The sequence below is a fragment of the Crotalus tigris genome, unplaced genomic scaffold (assembly GCF_016545835.1).
Source record: "Crotalus tigris isolate CLP2741 ecotype Arizona unplaced genomic scaffold, ASM1654583v1 scf7180000024514.4999324561:1519799, whole genome shotgun sequence".
Lineage (NCBI taxonomy): Eukaryota > Metazoa > Chordata > Lepidosauria > Squamata > Viperidae > Crotalus > Crotalus tigris.
Window position 1 is genome coordinate 20,803 of NW_024100687.1, and position 18,087 is coordinate 38,889.

The 18,087-nt window shown below is 40.1% G+C and overlaps 1 long non-coding RNA gene across 1 annotated transcript; it reads right to left on the reverse strand.

Moving 5' to 3' along the window:
- Positions 1 to 3,139: 3,139 nt before the first annotated feature.
- LOC120303971 lies at positions 3,140 to 10,941 on the reverse strand. The gene is made up of 3 exons (XR_005555568.1): positions 10,591 to 10,941; positions 5,986 to 6,051; positions 3,140 to 3,276 (listed from the first exon to the last, which is right to left on the reverse strand). It is a non-coding gene; the product is annotated as an uncharacterized LOC120303971 (long non-coding RNA).
- Positions 10,942 to 18,087: the final 7,146 nt, after the last annotated feature.

Sequence of the window (18,087 nt, forward strand, 5' to 3'; positions counted from 1 at the left end):
CAAATTCGCTATTAGTCAATTGCAAAAGGCGGCCTTATTAGGAACTGCTTCCATCCTGCGACGATATCTGTAATACCATCAAACATCCACATCTGCCTATCCCAGGTCCTGGGTAAGGACTCGATAGGTAGACAAAATGCCAAATCCAGTCTGAACATCTGGCTGACTGTGCGATGATCAATAATAATAATAATAATAATAATAATAATAATAATAATAATAATAATAATAATAATAATAATAATAAGGTTGGAAGGGACCTTGAAGGTCATCTAGTACAATCCCCTGCTCAGGCAGGAAACCCTGTACCATTTCAGGCAAATGGCTGTCCAGTCTCTTCTTAAAAACTTCCAGTGTTGGAGCATTCACCACTTCTGGAGGCAGGTTGTTCCACTGATTAATTGCTCTAACCGTCAGGAAGTTTCTCCTTAGTTCTAGGTTGCTTCTCTCCTTAATTAGTTTCCATCCGTAGCTTGTTATCCTGCCTTCAGGCACTTTGGACAATAGCTTGACTCCCTCTTCTTTATGGCAACCCCTGAGATATTGGAACACTGCTATCATGTCACCCCTAATCCTTCTTTTCATTAAACTAGATATACCCAATTCCAGCAACCGTTCCTTATATGTTGTAGCCTCCAGTCCCCTAATCATCTTTGTGGCTCTTCTCTGTACTCTTTCTAGGGTCTCAACATCTTTTTTACATTGTGGTGACCAAACCTGGATGCAGTATTCCAAGTGTGGCCTTACCAAGGCATTGTAAAGTGGTATTAGTACTTCACGTGATCTTGATCCTATCCCTCTGTTAATGCAGCCTAGCACTGTGTTGGCTTTTTTGGCAGCTGCAGTACACTGCTGGCTCATATTTAAGTGATTGTCCACTAGGACTCCAAGATCCCTCTCTCAGTTACTACTATTGAGCAAGGTACCACCTATACTATACCTATGCATTTGGTTTTTCTTGTCTAAATGTAGAACCTTATTTTTTTCACCATTGAATTTCATTTTGTTAGATAGTGCCCAATGTTCAAGTCTGTCCAGATCCTCCTGTATCTTAAGCCTATCTTCTGGAGTGTTGACCAGGGCTTTTTTGTCATAGAATGGCCAGAACGGAGTTCCGGCACCTTTTTTGGATGGGACCTTGTAGGGTAGGCAAGGCAGGTTGTATGATGTGTGTGAGTTCCAGCACCTTTTTTTTTTTTTTAACAAAAAAAGCACTGGTGTTGGCTATTCCTGCCAGCTTGGTGTCATCTGCAAATTTGATTAGTTCCCCATCTATCCCCTCGTCCAAATCATTGACGAAGATGTTGAAGAGCACTGGGCCCAGAACAGAGCCCTGGGGCACCCCACTACACACTTCCCTCCATGTAGATGCGGTTCCATTGAGGACCACATGCTGAGTATGGCCAGCCAGCCAGCTACGAATCCATCTGGTGGTGATGCTGTCTAACCCACATTTTTCTATCTTATCAAGTAGTAGGTTGTGATCTACTTTATCAAATGCCTTACTGAAGTCCAAGTAAATTATATCCACAGCATTCCTCTGGTCCATTAATTTTGTCACTTGGTCAAAGAATGCAATAAGATTTGTCTGGCATGATCTGTTTTTGACAAACCCATGTTGGCTTTTAGTAATGACTTTGTTTGTCTCTAGGTGTTCGCTGATTTGTTGTTTGATTATCTTTTCCAGAATCTTCCCAGGTATTGAGGTCAGGCTGATAGGTTTGTAGTTTCTTGGATCCATTTTTTTTCCTTTTTTGAAGATGGGAACTACATCAATTCTTTTCCAGTCCTCTGGTAGTTCCCCAGTGTTCCAGGATCTTTGAAAAATATAGTTCAGTGGTTCTGAGATCACATCTGCCAGTTCCTTGAGAACCTTGGGGTATAATCCATCTGGTCCTGGTGATTTGAACTCATCTAGGCTGGACAGGTGCTCACTTACCATTTTCTTGCCTATCTTAGCTTGTGTTTCTAATCTGTTTTTTATGGTACTGTTTTTGATAGGTTGGACTGTTTTTTCCCTTTGTGTAAAACAGATGCAAAAAATGAGTTAAATAGTTTTGCTTTCTCCCTGTTGCTTGTCACCTTCTTGCCACTTTCCCCCACTAATGGACCAATCATTTCCTTCACTTTTTTTTTTGTTTTTTACATGTTGAAAGAAGCTGTTTTTGTTATTTTTGGTTGTGAAATTACTCTCTTTCAATCATAAAGTATGGTCAATACTATTTTGACCTGAAACTCAGATTGTTAACCTGACTTTAAGCAATTGTTGTTTGTCACAATTGTATATGTTTCTTCATACTTCTGACCTGAATAATTTAAACCATAAATACATTTTATTTCTAAAGATGCATAAAATACATTATTTAAAAAATCCAACATAAAATAAAAATAGCAAATTAACATCAGAGTGCTTTAGCTCTTAAATACACCAGCAATTCCTAGTACCACTAAATATTATGAAAACTTAAAGCAGTACTTAAGATCCAGCTGTTATATCTGCTATAATCAATGGCCTAATGCAATGTTATGGACAGGTTATACTTTTGAAAATTCAAAGCAAGAAAATATCCTTAGAAATGCATATTTTAAGACCCAACATTTTTTAGAAGATGCATTAGATACTATTTAAATGCCCATTTCCATTATTTAATTAATGGATTTGTGTGGAAATAAAAGAAAATGGATTTATGGATAAATAGGTGCACAAGTGACAGGGCCAAGAAACAAGGAGGACTGGACAGCTTTTTTGCTTCTTGAATGCTTCTTCTGAGAAAGCCACTGTATGGTCCAAATCCCATTTTAATTCATTATTAATTAATTTTTTGGGGGGGTGCATTATATACAGCATCTAGATTTCTGCAAGAAAGTCAGAATAGAAATTTAACAAATGATTATCACCATCATCAACACACCCCACAATATTTTGGAAATCTTGGGTGAATACATTGAAATCTTCAATGAAATGCTATGTTCCTGCGTAGAATTTGGCAAATGTGATAAAAGTTTTCAGCCATCATATTGCTGACCTTGATGCATGCACTCTATAATCTCTAAATATTTAAACAGATTGGCACTAGGACGAAGAATTGATCCAGAATGGAGCAGAGAGGAATATACCAAAGCAAATAATCTCTCTTACCGATGCAGGGATGAAGGAGCTACAAAAGGTAACAGTTGACCAGAGGGATATTCCAATGCTGAGGATGATTTTCTGATTGTATCGGTCCCCAAGGTATCCAAAAACAGGAGCCGAGAACAAGAAACAGATAATGAAAACTGCCATGAAAAGAAAGGAGAGTAATGATAAAGACAAGTAAACAATCTCACCTAACTTTCAACACAACTATCATTTTAATGCATTTGTCATCTCACATTAGATTCATTACAGTCTGTTTCACCTGAAATTATCCTGGAAGACGAGACACATCTTGCTATTGATGAAGAACACAGCTATCCAATTGCTGAATTGGACAGCTAATTGGAATCCCCCAATATCAATACTTAAGGTGCTCCACTGGCAACTGTGGATTACTGGATCTTCTTCAAATTGTTAACATTAAAATGCAAGTCTATAAAAGGCTTAGGACCCCAGAACACAGAAGAACATTCCTTACAGTAAAACCTAATCTGCAATAAACTAGCAAGCTCGTGGTCTTATCTGCATAACTGGCATGAGAACGGTGACAACAAAAGGGCCTTTTAATAGCGACACCTTAGATACAAAATCCCTTCTGGGAAATCATTGTTGGCTTCTAAGTACTACTAAGTACTAGGTAATATTAAGTGCTAGGTACTACTGGCTACTAAACTGCACTTTTATCATATATACAGGCCATCCTCAATTCACAGTTCATATGGTGACTGTTCAAAGTTACAATGGCACTGAAAAAAATGATTTATGATCCTTTTTCGCATGATTCAAACAGAGAATTGTTCACAGGCAAGGCAAACAGAACATGATTCCATGAAACTTGAGTCCTTTGCAAACGGTTGCCTTCAGCAACCAGCACCGCCCACACCTTCCCTTTTTATTATGCAGCCCCAAGGCGTGGCTTCTCAATGCCTTTTCTTTTACCCTTGGAGCTGCCCCATTGCCTCCCTCTGTCCTACTCTTGTTGCCTGTCTGTGTTTGCGAGCATCTATGTTTTCCAGCTGTGAGTCCTCAGAGTCTGACTCAGCTTCCCACCACATCTGGGTCTCTGAGCACAAGTGGACAGGCCAGGCTCTTCATCAGATTGTGTCCTGGAGCTCATCAGAGCTTTTCTCCGACTCTGATGGCTCTCTAGGCCCCTCCTCCTCCTCCTCTGATTCCCCAGACTCAGCTGCTGGGTCCATTGGCTGGCACGAAATCACAACAATACCCCGTTTTATTTTAAATCCAATTTATGGCCATTTGAAGTGTTCCATGATCATGTGACTGTGTTTTTTGATATTTTTTCACCTGTTTCTGATGTTTAATTCTGATTTCCAGCAAAAAAAATGGCCATTGAGGAACTCATTGAATGATTGCCATGTTCACTTAACAATTGCTGCAAAAAAGGTAATAAAATTGGACATGGTCACATGATGACCCTCTTAATGACAGCAGTCATAGCAATCCAACATGTGAAGATAATTATAATCCAAGCCATTCATTTTTTTTATGTGGGAAATACTGAAAGCAATGGCAAAATGAAGAATAATGTCATCAAACAGCATCACAAAGGACCTAAGTTTAGAAAAGTTAGCCACCACAACTTCTCTTAAGTAGCACAGGATATGAACTTAGGTACCGAATTTAGTTTCCCATGAAATGTCAAGCCTTAGGTTTTTTTTAAATTTTCAAAAGCAGGGTGGGGTGGGGGATTGCATCATTTCTTTTGAATATACATAGAGAGCTTCCTTATATGAGTCATACCATAGAATCAGTATAGAAATTTTGACTCTAGCAGTTGACCAAGCTTTGAATTAGAGGTTGCCCTGGGTCCCAAGTGCAGGGATGATGTAGCACATGTTTCTTAGGTGTCATTAAGCTACAATTTCCAACCACTGGCCATATTGTCTAGGTCTAGGATGTATGGATGCTTACTGAACACCATTTAGAGGGCTGTATGTGCCCTTTCCTGCCTCATTGGAGCCAGAGGAATCTGGAAACTAAATTTTGGGTGGTGATATTGGCAGATCATTGCTCCTTAACTTGGATAATGACTTTTAAGCTTCTTCAGGGTATCCACCTTGACCCTCTTGCTGTATTACAACAGAATACTGTAACACAGTTGGAAGAGACCAACCTGCTGCACAAGCAGGAAACCCTATACCATTTCAGACAAATGGTTGTTCAATCTCTTCTTAAAAACTTCCACTGTTGGAGCATTCTCAACTTCAGGAGGCAAGTTGTTCCACTGATTAATTTTTCTAACTGTCAGTAAATTTCTCCTTAGGTCTAGGTTGCTTCTTTCCATAATTAGTTTCCATCCGTTGCTTCTTGTCCTGCCTTCAGGTGCTTTGGAGAATAACTTGACTCCCTCTTCTTTGGGGCAGCCCCTGAGATATTGGAACACTGCAATCATATCATCCCAGTCTTTCTTTTCATTAGACATACCCAATTCCTGTGACCACACTTCATGTTTTAGCCTTCAGTCCCCTAGTCATCTTTGTTGTTCTTCTCTGCAGTCTTTCTAGAATCTTAAGTTCTTCTTTTATTGTGTCAACCAAAACCTAACTTACAAATGAGTTGAGACTTCAACTCCCATAATTCCCATAGAGAAAAGCCATGAATTCTGGGCTTTGTCACCCCAATACATCTAGAAGATCTGCCAACAAAATCTGTTTTAACTATTATATTAAATTGGCTTCCATTGTCCTTACATTTAAATGTCCATATTTGTTTTCCTCATTTTGCAAATTAAAAGCACAGTAGTAAGTAATTTACTTTCAGAATATATGTACCAACTAAACCAAAAGATTAAAAGAGGATATCAATCCTGGGATAGAGAATTGTTTTACCAGTGTGTAACAGGCCCGCAGTCTGGTCTTTAAAATTAAAGTATTTCTGTATGTCCAGAAGCACTCCTAAAAAAAATGATATGGAACAGATTAATATATTGAATAGATGAATTTAATAGTTTATATTTGTGGTAGTGTTGTCCTATCCTGACTCCAGGATTTTCACAGCAGACGAGCAGTTAGCACCTGATTCTTTTCCCAGACTCTGGGTTATGGTGACTAGGGTCCTTTTGTTGTGTGCTATAAGCTTCTGTGTTGTTCATCAGATTCATCATCTTGTTTACTGTTTTTTATATACACTATACATTTTTTATCTTGTTCTTATACTTGGAGCTATCCAGAATCAATTTGAAGCTGGGTGGCACTTAACTGAAATTGTAAATAAAAAAATGACCTCACTCTACATTTTATCCTCAAAATAATAGATTTTAGGTTTAGGCTGAAACAGAACTTTCTTAATTCTCTTTAGCCAGTTAAAACTTTCCAAATGTTCTTTTAAGCCCTAGAGGCTGCATTCAAACAACATGTTAGATTTAGTTAGATTTAACTTTGGTTAGTCTTTTTCTGGCTTAATATACTGAGTGAATCTGTTTGGTTAGTTTATAGAACAGTGGATTTTATGAATTCAGAAAATGAGTGTGTTTTATCTTGCAAAATATAAAGCTCATCTTAGACCTCCCAATAAACATTGACTGAGTCAAGATTTTTAAACCAGGTCTCCTGGATGTCTACATTTGATACTGTAATCCAACATTTTCTGAAAAGATAGTATTCAGATTATTTGTACTTCACTTCTGATCCTCTTATGGCAGAATAGACAATGGTGAGGGATAAATTATATGGTTAAACAGGTGGAGGATACCATATGAGGAAAAATTATTTAGCAAAGTCAGATTTAAAGTTTAGTGAAGTAAATTTATTAAGATTTAAGATACCTATTTTTAAACAAGAAGAATATCTGCAACCTGAGAAAATCCCTAGGGCAATTCACCAATTTGTCAGTTGGTAAATATACAAAGATGTTACTTTGGTCTAGCTGGCAGTTCAGGTTAAGCAAAGCTACTTAAAAATAGTTTGAAAGAACTGGAATTTCTCACTTTGTTTTTACTTGAATATATACAGCTCTTGTTAATTTTTTTCTAATTTCCCAGTAACCCGATAAAATTAATAGCCTGCTATTTCCTGAAACTTGAGATGAGAGAGAACATAATGAAAGTACCAAAGAAGACCCAAAACCTAAATGATAATACATCATTTCTGGGAACTAGAGTAAATGAGGAGGTGATAAGCCACCTCGGAAAGCCAAGGGAAATCATCAAAACAATTAAAAAATGAAAATTAGAATATTTCAGACATGTGATGCGACACCCAGAAAAATACGGCATACTCCATTTAATCCTCCAGGGAAAGATTGAAGGCAAACGAGGTCCAGGCAGAAGAAGAACATCGTGGCTTCAAAATCTAAGGGACTGGTTTGGACAAAACTCAGCAGCACTTTTTTGTGCGGCTCTGATAAAAACAGGATTGCCAACATGATCGCCAACGTCTGATAACGGATATGGCACAAGAAGAAGAAGAACAGAGTAATTCAAATATATTAAATGATATTAAATGTATAAATGTATTGTATTGTACTTCAGTAAGGCATTTGATAAAGCAGATCACAACCTACTACTTGATAAGATAGAAAAATGTGGGGTAGACAGAATCACCACCAGATGGATCCGTAGCTGGCTGACCGGCCATATTCAGCGAGTGGTCCTCAATGGAACTGCATCTATATGGAGGGAAGTGTGTAGTGGGGTGCCCCAGGGCTCTGTTCTGGGCCCAGTGCTCTTCAACATCTTCATCAACGATCTGGACGAGGGGATAGATGGGGAAATCATCAAATTTGCAGACGATACCAAGCTGGCAGGAATAGCCAACACTCCAGAAGACAGGCTTAAGATACAGAAGGATCTGGACAGACTTGAACACTGGGCACTAACTAACAAAATGAAATTCAATGGTGAAAAAAAGCAAGGTTCTACATTTAGGCAAGAAAAACCAAATGCACAAGTACAGCATAGGTGGCACCATGCTCAATAGTAGTAACTGTGAGAGAGACCTCGGAGTCCTAGTAGACAATCACCTAAATATGAGCCAGCAGTATGCTGCAGCTGCCAAAAAGGCCAACACAGTGCTAGGCTGCATTAACAGAGGGATAAAATCAAGATCACGTGAAGTATTAATACCACTCTTCAATGCCTTGGTAAGGCCACACTTGGAATACTGCATTCAGTTTTGGTCACCACGATGTAAAAAAGATACTGAGACTCTAGAAAGAGTACAGAGAAGCGCAACAAAGATGATTAGGGGACTGGAGGCTAAAACATATAAGGAACGGTTGCTAGAATTGGGTATGTCTAGTTTAACGAAGAGAAGGACAAGGGGGGACATGATAGCAGTATTCCAATATCTCAGGGGCTGCCATAAAGAAGAGGAATTAAGCTATTTTCCAAAGCACCTGAAGGCAGGACAAGAAGCAATGGGTGGAAACTAATCAAGGAGAGAAGCAACCTGGAACTAAGGAGAAACTTCCTGACAGTAAGAACAATTAATCAGTGGAACAACCTGCCTCCAGAAGCAGTAAATGCTCCAACACTGGAAGTTTTAAAGAAGAAACTGGACAGCCATTTGTCCGAAATGGTGTAGGATTTCCTGCCTGAGCAGGGGGTTGGATTAGATGACCTCCAAGGTCCCTTCCAACTTTACTACTATTACTATTACTATTAAATATAATATTAACTTAAGCCTGTTTCTCCCCATCCAGACCTCCATAGCCTCCAGAGAGTGAGAAAGAACCTTTTGGTCAGTCTGGGGTAAAGATTTATACCTAAGTATCATTACTACACTGATGACATCACAGCCCATGCTCTCAGTCTTCCTCATCCAGATGTTAAATTGCAAGGATTTAGAGTAGTGTTTCTCAACTTTTGCAGCTTGAAAATGTGTGCACTTCAATTCCCAGAATTCTCCAGCCAATTATACTGGCTGAGGAATTCTGGGACTTGAAGTCCACACATCTTCAAGTTGCCAAGGTTGAGAAACACTGGTTTAGAGCTAAACGTCTTCACTGATACCAATAATGACTGGAACCAATCCTGGAAAAAGGAGGAGAACCACCACAAAACTGTGCCCTCCACTCCTGAACTCAGATTAAGGAGGGCAAGAATAAATATACCATCTCCATTCTGGTCTCCTGGACATTATAAATGCAAACAATACAGCTTTTGTGATGTACCATTCTAGGAAAGCAATGGGGGAATCCAGATTCTTGTAACAACTGTGTGATAACTTAATTGCAGTGAGTCACTTAACAACCATGGCAAAAATGGTCATAAAATGGAGCACAACTCACTTAACAATTTCTTTGCTTAGCAATAAAAATATTGGGCTAAATTGTAGTTGTAAGTTGAGGACTACCTGTAATATGGATGTTTCAGTTGGTCTTGATCACGGGTGTCAAACTCAATCGTGTCACATGATGTATTGTGATGTATGGTGACCAGTGGTGGGATTCAGTCAGTTCGCACCAGTTCGGGAGAACCAGTAGCTAATTTTTTGTTGCCTAGGCCCAGAATGGACTTCCAGAAGTGGCATCCACACAGAGAACCGGTTGTTCACATATCTGAATCCCACCACTGATAGTGGTGTTTTTTGTCTTTGTGGAAATGGGGTGGGCGTGCCTGCATGTGACGCATCCGGCCCAGGCGCTGCCAGTTTGACACCACTGGACTAGATCAGTGGCAGGATTCAAATATGTGAACAACCGGTTCTCTTCTGGAAGTCCATTCTGGGCCTGGACAACAAAAAATTAGCTACCAGTTCTGCCAGAGTGGTGCAAACCAGCTGAATCCCACCACTGGATTAGATGATTAAACACATTCTTCCAACATTTATTGTATCATTTATGGCAGTTGTGGTATTGAGCTTTAATCCATGGGAGCTGGTATGAAAATAGCTCAAAATAATTATACTTATCTTTTTCTTATTACAACAAGATAATGTAGACAGTGCTATGCTTCACTGAGCATACTCCCCAGTCCTCACCCCTTTCCCCCCTTCTAGTTCTTATTCAACTTAATAAGAGAGAAATTACTTTCAATTTCTCCTTTAAGAGAAGAGAATGTTTTAATGACATTCTGACGATGGTGGAATGAATTCTTGTTTTTATTTAGTTATGAAATGATAGAGAGAGGTGTCTGAATGGTCCAATCTTCATTGTACAATAATTCTCCAATAATCTTTAGCCTCCCTGTACATCTGGTTCATTCCAAGGCAGCACCTCAAGAAAGAATAGTTGCCATAGGGGGATTTCATATTAGGAAGAATGAATAAACAGAGAGGCTGGAGAGAGATGAAAGAGTTTGTTACCTCAAGAATGGCACCAGCTCAAAAACATCACTGAGAAATTCTCAGGGATCTGGAGAGTACAGTCAGAAAAACAGAAGTCATTTTTGAACAGAAAAATTATTAATATTATTATTGCCAAACTGCAAGAAAGGTTTCAGCCCATTCTGGGTGCTATTGTCACAAAATAATTGTCAGTAGAATCCAGCCTACCTGCTACGAGAAACCAGTCCATATAATTCACCAGGTTCAGATGGCAAAGTGTAACAATTGCGATGTAAGCCCTTCTGGTAGGTGGCTGTGATGATCCTTGAGATTGCTCTGTTGATTCCACGGTTCCATAAACCTTGATTGATGCAGGGGATTGAGGTGGCAGATCTGGGATCACTCCTTCAGCCATCTTCCTGGTCAATACTTTCAATTAGTTGCACAAAGCCATACCTTGGTTTGACACTTGTCTGTTGCTCTACAAGGAGCTTCAGCTTTGCTCATGCCTCCAACAGGAGGAACTAAGCTCTACTCAGTCATTTCCTGTAAAAAGCTGTCTGTGTACTGGCCACAGAATTTCCAAGGTTCCCCTCCATCCAACATGGTCACATGCCACGCCAGTGAGAAAAGCAGTCCCGCTTCTCTCAAATGGCTGAGAAGACAACGTACCCATGGGCAATAGAAAGAGGCAAGGCTAAGTTGAGATCATGAAACTGTGGAGAGAAGCAGAAGAGCCCATCTTTACATGCTGAGCATCTACAGATTTGGTTGAAAAAAGAATAACATTGAGAGAGGAACTAATTTGAGTAAACTGAATCTTCACCTTGTGATTCCAGATGGAAGCTGTGTCTTCACAACCCACTAAACCCACAGACCAGTTGCTCATATATTAACATCTTACGCAAACCAACCCATGCATCTTACGCAAACCAACCCATGCATTTGTTGGGTTGTGAGGACCTTGAAAATTCAATTAACCGAATGGGTTATCGATCAGTTAGCCATGACAAAGTGTATTATGTGAACTCAGCCACAATCATGCAATGGTGCTTACAAAAAATGAAAAAAGTTACATGAGCTACTGAAACCCTCATCCAGTGGACAGTAGGTAAGATCAATTCAAAGCATCAGCATAGGAGAGCCAGTTTGCCTAGTGAGTAAGGCACCACGCTAGAAAGTAGGAGACTGTGAATTCATGTCCTACCTTAGCCATTGAAGCCAGCTGGGTGACTCTTGGCCAATCACTCTCTCCTAGCCCAACCCACCTCATGGGGTTGTTGTTGTGAGGAAAATAGGAGGAGAAAGGTCTGTGGCTATGTTCACCACCTTGAGTTATTTGTAAAAATAATAAAAACAAAAAATAAATACATACATACATGCAGGGCTTTTTTTGTCATAGAACAGAGTTCTGGCACCTTTTTTCGATGGATTTTCCAGAGTTGCATTCTTTTCCTATTGTTTCCCTTCCTATCCTCGTTTGTTTTTGAAAATGCCCCGCTGGTGGTACAGTGCAAGCGGGGTCCCCTCCAGCACTCTCTGCCTCCTCTAAGAGGAGGCACCACCGCCGAAGCACCACAGCCAGAGCATGGCTTGATTGGCTGTGTCGGACCATGTGGTGTGGAAGCTGATGGTGGCAGTGGGAGACACATAAACATGGAGGCCAACTTTCACGAGAGGGTGAGCGAGCCTTTTGCCTTCCCTTACAGAAGGTGGGGTATGAGGTTAAAAAGAGGTGAAGCGAGAGGAAAGAAAGGCGGCTGGTGTGGAAACTTGCCCAACAGCGAAACTTTGCTGTTTCAGTTCCTTGGGTAGTTCAAAGGCTGGGATCTCTACGAAAATCTCTTTTTAGTCTTTTATACTTTATATTCAAACTGCAGAGAGGAAGAATAAGGATAAAGCCAATGTCTTGTGATTTGGAGGTATTGTTATTAATAATACTATATATTAATTATGTAGTATTGGTCAGATGTAAAGGTAGACCTAGAGTATGAGGTTTAATCAGATCTATTTATTAAATTGGGTTTAACTTAAAGGTAAATTAAAAGTAATCTGTTCAACTTTAATTTGTTTCAAATCAATATCCATATAAAACTCCAATATAAAATTTTCCACCTTGTTTGACAACTTCTTAAAAATAATTCAATCTTTTACAAGCAACCAAATTTTGTTTTATTGGGCCAATTTCATTCCACACAGAAAGCTGACATTTCCACTCATTAAACTAAATGGGTATGCCAGTGGTAAATGTCCCAAAAGATTAATAAAATGCCTCCTTGTAATTTAAAGCCACACAGTGCATGGTAACATTAATAGTATTAACTTACCTTCAACAAAATCCTAGTCCAGTGGTGGCAAACCTATGGCACGCGTGCCAGAGGTGGCAGTCGCAGCCCTCTCTATGAGTACACGTGCCATTGCCCCAGCCTTGCCTCCCCCCACAACCCCCTCCTCACCAGCAGCCCTCCTGTAGGAGAGTCGCCCCCGAGCATGGCCCACACAGAGAAGCGCAGCCAAGGACTCTGCCCTCATGCCCCATCCCACACAGTTGATGCTGTGGACTGTGGGCAGAGGGCGTGGCTGTCATGGTGCTGCTGGGCTCCCTGGGCAATCTGCGGTGGGTCCTGGAGGCAGTGAGTGGCCCTGCAGGCAGGTGGAGTGGGGGATAGGGTAGGGGCAGATCCGGGGCGGGGCAGGAGTGGAGCGGGGGCAGGGCCAGTTTTTGAGCACTCGGTCTCTAAAAGGTTCGCCATCACTGTCCTAGTCTTTTAGATACAATAAAAATTGAAGATTTTTTTTTCCAACTACAAAGGTAAATTTTGTAGGGTAGGCAAGGCAAGTTGTATGAAGTGTGTGAGTTCCAGCACCTTGTGTTTTTTTTTTACAAAAAAGCACTGCATACATGCATACATACATGCATACTAGGTTTGAATCTTTTCTTGCCATGAATCTCATAGTATGGTAAGACTGGCTTTGTATGTTTTATTTATATAATTTCTATAACTACTCAACTTAACCAGGTAACTCTGGGTGGCTTACAATTCTAAAATTCTAAAACAGTTTAAACAAATACTAAATAATAAAAACATCCACAAAATAAACAGCAGCTGTAATGGGTAATCAACTAATAGTAAAGCCAAATAATGAGGTCCTTAGCACATTCCGAACCCCAGGCCTGAGTACATAGCCAAGTTTTTAAAACTTTGCAAAAAGCCAAAGGCCATTCTAATCTCTGAGGTGAAAATATTTCATAAGGCAGGGACTATAACAGAAATTGCTGTTGTTAGTATATATTGCTGTTGCTAACTGAGTCTTCTTTCAGTGAGGGGACTTGTCCTTCACTGCACCCAAAAGCAGATTATTAATTTAGGACTCAGAGGTAGTCAACCTGGTCCCTACCGCCCACTAGTGGGCGTTCCAGCTTTCATGGTGGGCGGTAGGGGTTCCATCCGAGCCGTTTAAAGTTTCGGATCCATCAAGCCCTCCGATCAGCTCACAGAGCTTTCCAGCAGGCACAGGGTGTTAACCTCAGCTGGGAGACCCCCCGTGGAGCTCTTGGAAGCCGGACAGCCTTGCCGAAGCGCGCCGTCGTCGCGAGGCTCCCATCGACTTCCTCGATGATCCGGATCGCAGCAGAGGCTGCGCAACGAGATAAAACCGCAAGTGCCTCGTTTTCGGTTCTGGAGGGTGGAAATTAAAGACACAACAAACAACAAGCTTCCCCTCAGGGCCCCTCAAGGCCGCTAATTTTGAGAGCTGCACAGAGCCCTCAGTCATAGAAGTTTCAGGCATCTCTGACAAGAACGAGGCTCTCTCTTCATCCTGCTGTGACAGGCACAGATAGGGGCCAAACCAGACGCCACTGGGCATTCCCTCATGACCAAGGTAGAGGCCATAAAGGCCTTCTATTCATTCCTGCTTGCCCAGTTAGATTTGTGAGAGTGAGCACGTGCCTACAGCTTCAAACAAAATATTGTGAGCCCATGTCTCAAAAAAAGAAATACGCTCATGGCTATTTGCCAGAGTATCTGAAGATGGGTTTCATAGAATCTGTTGTAAATAAACAACATCCAATGTGTTTATTGTGTCATAAAACATTATTCAATGAGGCAATGAAGCCAAGTCGATTGCGAGAACATCTTTCTACAAAGCATCCAAATGATAAGGACAAGCCCATTGAATATTTTCAGGAAATATATAAAAAATTTCAAAATCGTTCAACAATCATTGCATCATTTAAGAAACAACATGCAGTGAACGAAGATGGATTAATTGCCGCTTATCGCATTTCACAATTAATTGCAAAAAGTGGTAAAAGCTATAATATTGGAGAAACTGTAATAATACCCTCTATAAAAGAATTTATTTCAACAGTAATGCATCAGGATATACCTGAAAATTTAAAAACGTTGCCCCTAAGCGATAGCACAGTAAAGCGACGAATTGATGAAATGGTAGTTTCATGTTGAAAAAAAACTGATAAGTATTCTCCAAAACTCTTCATTTTCCATGCAATTGGACAAGTCTACCACTGCAGATAATAATGCTTTTTTGATGGCATATGTATGTTATTTTGATGAAAACAATACATTACGAGAAGAAATGCTATTCGCAATAAATCTCATTACAGATACAAGAGGATTATCTATATTTAATACTGTGAAATCATACTTTACAAAAAATAATATTCCTTTGAATAATATTGTTGCATGCACTACTGATGGAGCATCATGAATGGTAGGTTGCTATCGTGGATTTGTTGCTTATTTGAAGGAAGAAGTGCCAAAAGTTTTATGTATTCATTGTGTGGTGCACAGACAACATATTGTAGGAAAACATCTAAGTACAACTCTCCATTCATCATTAACTATAATAATTCGAGCCATAAACAAGATCAAATCCAAACCAAAAAATGATAGAATGTTTCGACAGCTTTGCCAGGACAATAATGAAGATTTTATTATGTTACTTTTGCACACAGAAGTTTGGTGCCTGTCAAAGAGTACATCTTTGGCTTATTTTGTAGCATTATATGATAGTGTCATACAATTTTTTGAAAGTAATAATGAGACCAATCTGTGTCAACAGTTAAAAACAGTAAAGAATGATGCCTTTTATTTGGCAAATATTTTCAAGAGATTTCATGATGTCAATTTGCAGCTTCAAGGAGCTAATAAAATTCTTATAGGTTGCCAAAGTATTGTGTCATTATTTATTGACAAACTTGAACTACTTCGTTATAATCTATTGAAGAGAGAATTTCATCAGTTTCCTGAATTATCATCTATAAAAGATGATGTAACTCCAGAGGATATTGACAGATTCAGTAGCCACCTCAACGAACTTAAATTGTGCATGGAAAAACGATTTGAAGATATTTTGAAATTGAAGATGTATGACTGGATGAAAAATCCTTTTACCGCAAATATTGAAGAGGCTGATACAACTTGCCAAGAAGAACTGTTAGAAATTAGATAAGATGAAGAAAGTAAACATACATTCAATAGTGGTGGATATGAAAACCTATGGCAAAGTAAAAAAAATGCCTGTCTTATATCCAAATATGTGGAAAATGATATTCAGTTTATTGATACCTTTCCCTGCCTCATATCTGTGGAATCAGGCTTTAGTGCTGTTAATCATATTATGACCAAAGAAAGAAACCGTCTGAATATTTCCAAAAGAGGAGACCTTCGTTTGTTCCTTACAAAAATTGAGCCAGATATCCAGTATTTAGTTTCACAGCATCAGCCTCAGGGATCTCATTAATAATTTAATTTGTTGTTGTTAATTGCAAAGTCGTGCCCGACCCATCGCAACCCCATGGACAACGCTCCTCCAGGTCTTCCTGTCCTCTACCATCTTCTGGAGTCCATTTAAGTTCACACCTACTGCTTCAGTGACTCCATCCAGCCATCTCATTCTCTGTCGTCCCCTTCTGCTATTGCCCTCAATCTTTCCCAGCATTAGGCCCTTCTCCAGTGAGTCCTTCCTTCTCATTAGGTGGCCAAAGTATTTGAGTTTCAACTTCAGGATCTGGCCTTCTAAAGAGCAGTTGGGGTTGATCTCTTCTAGGACTGACCGATTTGAACGCCTTGCAATCCAAGGGACTCGCAGGAGTCTTCTCCAGCACCATAGTTCAAAGGCCTCAATTCTTTGGCACTCAGCCTTTCTTATGGTCCAACTTTCACAGCCATACATTGCAACTGGGAAAACCATAGCCTGGACTATACGCACTTTTGTTGGCAGGGTGATGTCTTAATTTAACTCATTTAATTAATTAAATGTAATTTCATCAGACTTCATGCTTCTATGTATGCAAAGTATAAATAAAAAGATAGATTTAACTACAGTAAGTTGTTTTATAAAGATTTATTCTGCCAAACTTAGCGAAAGTCCGACATAAAGTATTTGGTAAGTAATTATTATTAAATGCTTTAACTTACTATAACTCTGCTTTATAAATTTTATAAAGTAAAGTTACTTCCCTACTTTACTGTGGAACCGGTGGGCGGTTAGAAAATTTTACTACTAACAGAGATACAAAAGTGGGCGGTAGGTATAAAAAGGTTGACTACCCCTGATTTAGGAAGATCAGGGTAAGGTTCATAGAGTTTCCTCTTAACTATCTACCTCCCAGCATATCCCATTTGAGACAGATTTCTTGCTCTGTTTAAATGCTGTCCCCATTTAGTGGTCTTCTCTGAGCCAGTACCTGAAGAGAAATGAGGATGATTAATATAATTGTGGAGAGAGGTTCTTGTTTGAGTTTAGCTGTTGATCAAAGTGGTTCCTGCTTCAGGAGGGAAAGAAGGAGGGGGGGGGGCCACCAGAGGCCTAAGCATTAAGCAAACTTCCTGAAGTGAAGACCAAAAAGTTGGCTAATGGTGCTTAACCCTGAACGCTGCTTCCCCTGGGCTAAGACTCCAAACAGGAAGTCAGAGGAGAAAGCAGGCAGAAGAGACCGTTAGTAGAGTATTTCTCAAGCTTGGCTACTTGAAGATGTGTGCCAAGGAATTTTGAGAGGTGAATTAGTTCTTGCTTCTCAAACAGCACAAAATTAGCCCCGTGTGAAAAGGATAGAGTAATGTTTCTCCACCTTGGCTGCTTGAAGATGTGTGGACCTCAACTCCCAGAATTCCCCAGACAGCATATGCATAGGCTGACTGGGGAATTCTGGGAGTTGAGGTCCACACATCTTCGAACAGCCACGGCTGAGAAACACAGAAATAGTACATCCGGCATTTGTCGATTCTGTCAGCATTTGCCAGTTTTGCTTGGATATCACGATTGCTTGGGGCTCTCTGAATTTGGTTGTTTTTGTGCAGATGTTTCATTACCCAAACCAAGTAACATCATCAATATTAAGACTGATGATGCTACCTAGTTTGGGTAATGAAATGTCTGCAGGAAAACAACCAAGCTCAGAGAACACCAAGGACCCTTCATTTCAACCTGAGCTACAAATATTCTCCTTTATTAGAGTGTTCCAAATTTCTGAACAATCACTGCTTGTCCTTTGGGAGAAACAAGAGCTCCATTTATGTCAATCTAGGTCAGCGGTTCTCAACCTATGGGTCGCGACCCCATTTGGGGTCGATCAACCATTTCTCGGGGGTCGCCAAACAAGGCGATCCGCCATTTTTCCCCCTCAGGGGGCGGCGCCGCGCATGTGCGGCACGTTTGTGTGATGGGGGTCGCCGTCACACAAACATTGAGAGCCAC